Consider the following 10,454-nt stretch of genomic DNA (forward strand, 5'->3'; position numbering starts at 1 on the left):
ACTTGCATGTATCTGCAAACTAAATGTAACAACCCAACTTCTGTGCCCTGCTTAAAATTTTGGAATGCAAATTTTTGGGCCAACAAAAACTTTTTCTATCTTTAAAAATTGCATGCATATAGTTGATCTTGCATTTGCTTGTTGGATGTGTGTGTTTGTCACTTCTAGAAATTATATTTGTGTGCGAATCTGTAAAACCCTAAATCCTTTTCTTCATGTGATTTTTTTTTATTTATAGTTTTAATTAATTGAATCAGGACACAAACCCTTGGAGCATCTCACCTTTCTCTCTATTTTTCACAAAACTCTAAAACCCTCTTCTTATATGTCACCCCTTCTCATGTATTGTTGTTATTAATTTAAACCTTGCCAGAAACCCTAGATCATTTTGATCATTAGCATGTGATAATGATCTTGGAAGATCATGCCTCTACCCAATTTTTCACTCCTCCAAAACCTCATCCATTTTTCTCTATTCTCATATCCAAAAATTCCATAAACAAGTAGCCCTATTTGACTCATCATATTTTGCCCTAACTTGGCCTGGACCATGCTTAGGAGTATGTCTAATTTTTTTCTTTGATAACTAAAGAAAAGGAGGATGGCCATGCCGGCCATCACACCACCACATTACCTTGCATCCCTCTAACTATCTCTCTCTTCTCTTTACTCCTCCAAACCACCAGCACATGGACAGATTTCGACCCCATCTCCCTTCTCTCCACTCTTTTACTCTACACACACGGATCACATGTTTAGGCATGCCTTTGGCACCATGTGATTAAGAGGGAAATGGGAGAGAGAAGGTGGCCGGGATGGTTTGATGATCCTACCACCTTTGGCTTCGACCCAAATAGATACAGCCAAGCCTGGGAGCACCTGCACCACCCTACCCTCCCTCCTGTTCCTCCCCTATCTCCCTAATCACCCTCTTCCGTCCTCTCACAGCCGTGGTCACCCGCATGAGGACAATCGCCCACTCTCTTCTCTCTGCTGCGAGTGCACACGACACCAGCTTGTCAGCAAGGCTTGCTGCATCTCTCTGAACCCCCTGGACAACTCCATGGCCACCCATTCTTACTCCCTATCATTGACGCGCGATCACCGCCCACCAGTGGTCACCGTGCATGCCATCTTTGACACGGCCACGGTGGCCACCCCACTATCGTGCTCCGGTGGGCTTGGACGGCGAGGAGAGCACCACGGAGTGCCCCGGCGTTTCGGAGACAAACGCCATCGCCAGCCTCTTCCTCCCCCGTGCACGCCAACTCCGACGCCACGTCCGGTCATTCGTCGAACACGCGACGGATCGCGTTGTCGCCGTGCTGTCTCGCTCTCTCTCTCGCTGCGGACGAATGGCGCGTGCGTCCATGGCGTGGCACCGCGTCTCGGACACGTAGCACGCCGCCCCTCTCAACCAATGCGCCCGCTGCCGCACCCCTCTTTCTCTCTCGCCGGGCCGGGTGCACCGTGCACCGCGCGGCCGATATAAAACGCAGCCGCGCTCCTCCATCCGAACCCTCTCGCCACCAGAACCCCCTTCCACCACCAGCTCATCTCCCCAGTGGAGAGGAGCTCCCTCTCTCCCTGCTGCTCGTGCTCGAGCTCGACGCCTGCCGGCTTCCGGTGAAGGTTTCGTCGACCAGACGCCACTGTCTTCCCTCTCCCTCGACTCCCTGGAAGCTCATCCATCTCATCTATCTAACGCGCCCCTTTGTTTCTTCCAGGGACGCCGGTAGACGTCGCCGCGACGCGCAGTCGTCCGCGACCCGTCACCGTCGACCGTCGCCGGACCGTAATCGTTTTCGTCGCCGTGACCACCGGCCGGTAGCCCGCCCTCTTCCGCATCCATCGCACCCGACGCCGCCAGTTTCTGCGACCCCAGGTGAGCGTGCTGGCCTCCAGACGTTGCTAGGGTTTACCCTCCGCTGTCTGCCTCGTCGCCAGGGAGAAGAAAAGGCAGCAGCGGTTGGATTTGGATCCAACCGTTGCATGCATCGGAGCCCCTGGCCCGCGCGCCAGCGTGGCGGGCCACGCCACGCCATTCAAACGGGAGCCCCTCCCGCGCAGCTGCAGGCGCTGCCGGGCCGGATCTGGCCAGGCCCGAGTCACCCGGCCCGTTTCCCTTTTCCTTTTTTCTCTCCATTTAATCAGCCAGTAAATCCCTGCTCAGGAATTAAATCACCAAAAATCCATCGATTGACCAAATGAGTTGATTCAAGTTCCTACATGCTCACTTAGGTTTTCTTAACCATATACAATTGCATGCATGTGGTTTAGTGCTGTAAAAATGAGTTGTTAAATGAAAATCTAAAAAGTATCTGATTGTGTAAATTAATTAGTGTGTGATATTTATGAAACCTTTTTGCATGAGGTTAATTTGGTTGTGAAGTGTATTTAAGTAGCTTTATTTTGGCACTAGCCTCTCATGCAGGAGCTTCCTGAATTTGATTTGGTTTAGAAAACAAGATCTGTCCAGAGAGCGAGTATATGATTTTTAGTTTGAAAATTAATAATGTTTTTGAATCAAACCCAAGTGCTACTGGTAGATATACCTATAGGGTAATTTTGTGCCAAAGGAAATATTTTTAAGAGTTATATTTTAATTCCAAGGATTTAATTACTAAAACAAGTATGTCTTTTCAGTATTTGATTTTTATAAAATATTTTACAAATCAGAAAAATGTCAAACCAGTGGGGTTAGTTCACATTTAGTCTCACCTATCCAGGGGTATGTTTGGTGTTGATTGATGATGCTCTGATATTGGTGTGACTTGCTGTTTGTATGCTCTGGTTTCTGTCCCATTTAAATTGTCTAAATTAATTAAAAGTTTATTTCAAAGTGATTCTTGTGCATGTGTGTTCTACATGTCATTAGCTTTCAGTAGGTATGTTGCATGCATTTTTATGACTTACAGAAAGATTTAGACCATTTAAATGGTTCCTAAGTCAATTCTGGAATTGCAAAAATCATATCTTTTGTTTTAAAAATCATAAATGGATGAAACCACTTTCAGTAGCTTGCATTAGTAATCCTTTACATACCGTAATTTTCCCAAATTTTTGTGTGAATTATTCTGGTGTTGTTTGTTGATTTGGTATGGCTTGTTGTTTTCTTTTTGCGACGCTAGATTCGAACACCGCCGGAAACGAAGGAGGAGGAGACTTTGGAGGAATTGAAGAGGAAGACCAGGGGAACTTTGCTGATCAAGGCAAGCCACCTCTTGATGCATCTCTGATCCTACATATATCTTGCTCTTGCATTATTACAGGTTTTCTAAAGCGCATGTCTTTCATTTATTATGTCGGTGGTTAGCGCCACCGGAGTTTTATTAATCCACCCTTAGGGTGCAGCCCTCATTGGAACCTACTGATCACACCTCTATTAGTGATATGGTGCTTATCACCTGGTCGTCTTTGTCGCCATTTATCGAAGAAGAATTGGACTATAGGTGGGAGCCCTGGAAAAATATTTGTGAAAATTGTTTTCTAGCAAAGATATTTTTCTGGAAAAACCTTGGAACAGGGTAGCCCTGCCCAAGTGTGGTTTTATGAAAGACAAAATGGTTTATAAAATAAATTGCTGGAGGCAAATGGAGTTGAAAAGTTGTTTTCGAAAAGCTTTGGTGACTAAGTACCTAACCGGACCTAGCCAGTACAACCACATTACCCTTTAGTGGGACGGGGCGTAGTGTAGTAGTTTGTCTCGCCTTAGTTTGGGTCCCGCAAATGTAAGGGGTAGTCCGAGCATGGACACCTATCGACCGTGGCCTTCCCGACGAACCGGGAACGCCTTTCCGTCTCGGACGGATGGCGAGGGTACAACCTATGAGCTCCCATTGAATAATGCCCCGCAGTTGGTCGCGGCATTCGGAGGGTCGAGCTGGTCGGGGAATTTGCTACTCCCGGGAAAACGACCCTCGGACTGCGGGTGTTGGGAGGTACAACTCTAGGCGGCATGTCCTAGGCTAAGGCGAGCGGGCGAAAAACTACGATCGGGTACTTGTCGTGGCATATGTTATTATGCGGGGATGATGCCCACACGATAAGTATTCGGATCTTGTGGGGAAAGTGTACAACCTCTGCGAGTGTAAAACTATTCGAATAGCCGTGTCCGCGGTTATGGACGTGGGAATGGAAGCTGCTTGGCATTGAAGGAGTTTTGATTTATAAAAGTGTTTTTCTCAAAAATTGTTTCGGGGAAATGATGTCAATGGGATTGGTTGAAATGTACCAGAGAGGTACGGTGGAGGTTGGAAAGGTTTTTGATGGCCATATAAGATGGCAGGAAAAGAAATTGGGTCACCCTTACCTATTAGTCTGCAAAATAAAATGGTTTACAAAAAGTTTTCAACAAAAATATAGATATGTCAAACTCTCGAGAGGAACCACCTCTCGCTCCTTGTCGCCCTAGTTTAGTGCCTGCTCCTTGCTACTGCCATATTGCATATCCTTTACTTCTCTCTAAGGTGGTTTGCGAGTACATTCAAACGTACTCATTGGCATTGTTGTCCTGGCTATTTATTTGGCCAGACTTTGAAGAGGAGTACTACGAAGAAGAGGAGTACGACGCCGAAGACGCGAACTAGGTCGCTCTCCCGATCGGCCGCTCGTAGGGTAAAGGCACGACGTGGGTTCCACCGCTGTTTGAAGTCAAATAAATTCAGTCTGTTGTTTGTTGAACTTCGGCCTCGATGGCCTACGATGTAAGACTTCCGTATTAATGTTATTTCGGTACTTGTAATGGATGATGTAATCTGGTATCGGTTCGGTTATGTATTCACGATGGAATGATCTTGGGATCGTGAAATTGTATGCATAACGGGAGTTCCGGACTGGTAAGTCCGGGGCCCCACGGAGCCGGTATCGAGCCATCCCGATCGTAGGAGACCTTAGTTAGCATGGGCGTTAGATCGGACCTAAAACTATTTTCTTAAACAAAGAGGTTGACTAAATGCTGAAAATGCTTAAGTCCCTTATCTTCTTCTATTTTCAAAAACTCTACTTGCATTAAAGTTTTACTATGCTTAAAATTTTGCACACTGTGGTCACTAACTTAATCTACCTTAAAATTTGTGTAGATGCCGATCGAGTACTCGCACTTTCACCGGGTCGGGGTGAGGCCGCCCCTCTACTTCTTCGAGCGGGCCCTGGCCGACCTGGCTTTCGGTGTGGGCGTCCGGCGCCCGAGGTGAAGGGCGTCCGTGCCGAGAGGCCGGAGGACTCGGAGATGGCCTGGCTGGTCACTCGCGTCGTCGGGGGCGCGAGGTTGCCCCCGTTTCGAGGAGTTCACCATCGACGTGATGGAGCGCACGTGGCTCGACGGGATGATCGGGGTCTTCCGGGAGGCACTTGCCCGCCTTGCTCTCCTTCACCCCCGAGGTTGTCGCCGACACTCGGTTACCAGTACCTTGGTGCCGCGCGACGGCGCGGGTCAGCCCGTGGCCGGCGCCCCGCACCCCGACACCGCTCACCGGCTGCACCACTTGGAGTACCCGCTGCACCACACTCGGACTCAGCGGGACCGCGCCGAGAGAGGTGCGATCTGCAGGAGGATGAGATCGTGACACTTCGCGCCCAGCTTGCTGCTGCACGAGGCCGACTTGGCCGGTGAGCGCAAGAAGAGACTTGCTGCACGCCGGAAGGCTTCACGCCTGAAGGCGAAGGTGGCTCGGCTGGAGGCTCGACTGCTCAGATGGAGGCCACTATCGAGGAGCTTGAGGACGACGGTGAGGATCTCCGCAAGGAGAACGAGGCCCTTCTCAGCGACGACGACGACTACGAGAAGGAGGACTTCGATATGGAGCCTGATACTGAGGATGAGGCCTTCATCAACGATGAAGATGAGGAGCCCGAGCCACTGATGTCCGATGAGGACCCCGAGGAGCCAGCCTTCGACGAGGGCGCCCCACCAGCACCTGAGGGTCCTGTCGTGGACCTTGACGACTTCTAGAGTACTACCCCCAGACTCGCACCACCTTACCGTAGGGCGATGATATAGGTCCCCGTGCGATGCGAGTAGACTTATGATGATGGTTCTGTTAAAACCATCCATTTTGGTTGTGCTGTATGAGACTTATGTTGTGATGTTGTATGACTATGTTGTGCCTTCGGCACCCTGCTATGTTATGCTATCATTTGCCTACTTTACAATTGCGAGTTTCCGTTTTCAAAGTTGCATTTTTAACAAGCCCTCCCCTTTTAAGTGGCTGCCCATCTCCTTGTTTCTCCATTAATATCTGATCCACATCTCTCCAGGATGGTGGAAACCCGTAGTGGAAACGCCAGCGGGTCCGACCAAAACCCCCCTCCACCTCCGGACCCAACCATGGCACAACTTCTGCGCCTTATGATGGAAGACCGTGAGGCAGCCCGTGCAGAGCGCCAAGCTAACCTTGCTACCCTTCAGCACCTCGCTCAAATTGCTACCGGAAACGCCAACAACAATAATGGCGGGGATGGTAATGCAGACCCCCGCTCCAAGCTGAAGGATTTCCAGAGCACCAATCCACCTATCTTCTCCAAGTGCACTGAACCCCTCTACGCCGATGACTGGCTTCGCACTATTGAGAACAACCTGGAAGTTGCCGGAGTCAGCGACAATGAGAAGGTGTTGTTCGCCACTCATTATCTTTCTGGACCTGCCCGCGCTTGGTGGGAAAATGTCAAGGCTATTCAAGGCTGAGGGACACGTCATCAATCGGGAAGAATTCAAGACCAAGTTCCGCAAGACTCACATTCCATCGGGACTGATTAAGATCATGAAGGACAAATTCATGAATACTGAAGCAAGGAAGCATGACTCGTGGTGGAATATATGGACAAGTTCACCACTCGTCCCGGTATGCTCCGGAAGACACCGACACCGAAGAAAAGAAGAAGGACCGTTTCTCGAATGGTCCGCATGATGAGATGCGAGTATTTTGGTCGCTGTTCCGTACCACGACCTTGAGTCCCTTGTTGATGCCTCTATCATGGTGGAGAGCAAGCGCAAGAGTGCGTTTGAGAACCGCAAGCGCAAGGCGATGATGCAGCAGGGCAGCTCCAGCAATCAGCGACCCCGCAGCTTTCCTCCACCAAGGCCGGCGCCCCAGCAGCAGAGGACACCACCCCCTGCACCTCGCCCCAACAACCCCAACCGTAACTTCAACCCTCAGCGTTCTGGAGGAAACAACTACAATCCCAACTACAACCGCCAGAACAACATTGCCCGCCCCGTCACCAATGGATGCTACACCTGCGGACAGCCGGGTCATTTCTCCAAGGAGTGTCCCAACAAGATGAACACTGCTCAGCGCCCCAATGCGCCCAAGCCAAATCAGGGTCAAGCTCGCACCTGCCGCCGGAAGGAACCGGAACCGGAAGAAACCAGCTCGGACCCGCTAGGGGACACCTCAACCATGTCAACGCCGAAGAAGCTCGGGAAGCTCCGGATATCGTTACGGGTACGTTTCTCGTCAACTCAGTACCCTCCATCGTCCTGTTTGATTCCGGAGCATCGCATTCGTTTGTTACTAAGCCGTTCGCTAGAAAGAGTGGCTTACGGCCTACCATCATGAGACGGCCTATGCTAGTTCAAATTCCGGGAACCTCCACCAAAACGGATCTATCCTGCAAGGATGTTCCTATAGATATTCGGGGGAAGCGTTTTCATGCCAATCTGATAGTATTGGGTGAGCAAGGTCTGGAAGTTATTCTTGGCATGGATTGGATGGTCAAGTATATGGGTCATATCGACTGTGCTCGCCGAGCCATAACCATGACTGCTGAAGACGGCGAGATAATTGAACATATAGCCACCATGCCCTCATCGAAAGCTTTATGCAAGAAGAGTGTCGCCAGTCCAGCCCTGCATGAAGTACCCATAGTTTGTGAGTACCCTGATGTCTTTCCCGATGAGCTACCCGGTATGCCCCCTGATCGGGATATCGAGTTTATCATCGAGCTAGTTCCCGGAACTGCCCCCATCGCTCAGCGACCTTACCGGATGAACCCGCAAGAATTAGTTGAGTTGAAGAAGCAGTTGGATGACATGTTGAGGAAAGGATTGATTCGCCCGAGCGCATCACCCTGGGGATCTCCCGTTATCTTTGTGGATAAGCGGGACGGTACTATCCGCCCGTGCGTGGATTACCGAAAACTGAATGATGTCACCATCAAAAACAAATACCCCCTCCCGAAGATTGAAGATTTGTTCGACCAGATGAATGGCGCCCGAGTTTTCTCCAAGATTGATCTCCGAACGGGTTATCATCAACTCAAGGTTCGAGAGTCAGACATTCCCAAAGCTGCCTTCACCACACGGTATGGACTTTTTGAATATACCGTGATGTCCTTCGGACTGACCAATGCCCTCTGCCTATTTCATGAATCTCATGAACAAGGTGTTCATGAAGTACCTCGACAAGTTCGTCGTGGTTTTCATCGACGATATTCGATCTACTCCAAGAATGAAGAAGAGCATGCTGAACATCTGCGGATCGTTTTGGGAACTCTCCGGGAACATCAGCTTTACGCCAAGTTTAGTAAATGTGAATTTTGGCTGAAAGAAGTAGGATTCCTTGGCCATGTCATTTCTGCCGGAGGAGTGTCAGTCGACCCATCCAAAATTCAGTCCATCATGGAGAAGAAAGCCCCTACCAATCGGACCGAAGTCCGCGCCTTTCTAGGATTGGCGGGTTATTACCGCAAGTTCGTTGAGGGATTCTCCGAGCATTGCGAGACCCTTAACGCAGCTGTTGAAGAAGGATAAGAAGTTCGAGTGGACCGATAAATGTGAGGCCAGTTTTCAGGAACTCAAGAAGAGATTAGTCACAGCCCCCGTCTTGACCATGCCCGATATAACCAAGGATTTTGATGTCTACTGCGATGCATCAAAACTTGGTTTGGGAAGTGTGTTGATGCAAGAAGGCAAGGTGATAGCCTATTTGTCAAGACAACTTCGACCGCACGAGATGAACTACCCCACGCATGACTTAGAGCTTAGCTGCTGTAGTTCACGCCACGAAGACCCGGCGCCACTATCTAGTGGGAAATCGCCGCGAGATCTACACCGATCACAAAAGTCCGAAGTACATCTTCACTCAGCGGGAGCTGAATATGAGGCAGAGCAGATGGATGGAGCTTATCAAGGACTACGATCTCGGTATTCATTATCATCCCGGTAAGGCCAATGTCGTAGCTGATGCCCTTAGTCGAGAGCCATGTTCATTGAACGCCCTGATCAAAATTGCTCAACCCAAGCTGTATGAAGAACTTGAAGAGTTCGGCCTCGAGCTCGTTAGCCATGGTTTTCTGGCAAATCTCGAGTTGAAGCCTACCTTGTTCGATCAAATCAAAGAAGCTCAAGTGGGTCATGAGAGTATCGAGGGAATCAAGCGTAGGATGGATAGGGAAGAAGTCCCTGGTTTCGCGATTGATGCTCGAAGGAGTTTTGTGGTACAAGGGACGCCTCTGTGTACCTAATATCGAAGACTTGAAGCAACTCATCATGAAGGAAGCTCACGACACCCCCTACTCAATCCACCCCGGAGGAACCAAAATGTATCAAGACCTGAAGAAACAATTTTGGTGGCATGGTATGAAGCGCGAGATAGCGTTTTTCATTGCTCGTTGCGACGTGTGCCGTAGAGTGAAGGCTGAGCATCAACGACCGGCTGGATTACTCCAACCCCTCAAAGTTCCTCGAATGGAAATGGGAAGAAGTCGGAATGGATTTCATTATCGGACTTCCTAAATCTCAGCGTGGTCACGACTCCATCTGGGTTATTGTCGATCGACTCACCAAGGTTGCTCATTTCATTCCAATCAAGACTACCTACCGCGGTACCCGCTTGGCTGACCTTTATATATCCCGTATTGTTAGTCTCCACGGAGTCCCCAAGAGGATAGTGTCAGATCGAGGTACCCAATTCACCTCGAAATTCTGGAAGAGCCTGCATGAAGCCCTCGGAACGAAGCTAACCTTCAGCACCGCTTATCACCCACAGACCGGTGGCCAAACAGAAAGAGTAAACCAAATTCTTGAAGATATGCTTCGTGCATGTGTCCTCGCCTATGGAGCAAAGTGGGAAGATTGCCTACCCTTCGCGGAATTCTCTTACAACAATAGCTACCAAGCTAGTCTGCAGATGGCCCCCTTTGAAGCCCTATATGGTCGCCGTTGCCGAACCCCTCTCAACTGGTCCGAGACCGGAGATAGTCAAGTTTTTGGACCTGACCATCTTCGTGAAGCTGAAGAACAAGTCCAACTGATCCGTGATCGCCTCAAGGCCGCTCAATCTCGCCAGAAGAGTTATGCTGATTCCAAGCGTCGCGAATTGACCTTCAATGTTGGAGATCATGCCTACCTTCGCGTCACTCCACTCAAGGCAATGCAGAGATTTCACGTCAAAGGGAAGCTTGCCCCCAGATATATTGGGCCTTTCAAGGTTCTCGCTCGTCGAGGTGAAGTA

This window comes from Lolium rigidum, chromosome 3, assembly GCF_022539505.1.
Source record: "Lolium rigidum isolate FL_2022 chromosome 3, APGP_CSIRO_Lrig_0.1, whole genome shotgun sequence".
In the NCBI taxonomy this organism is placed as follows: domain Eukaryota; kingdom Viridiplantae; phylum Streptophyta; class Magnoliopsida; order Poales; family Poaceae; genus Lolium; species Lolium rigidum.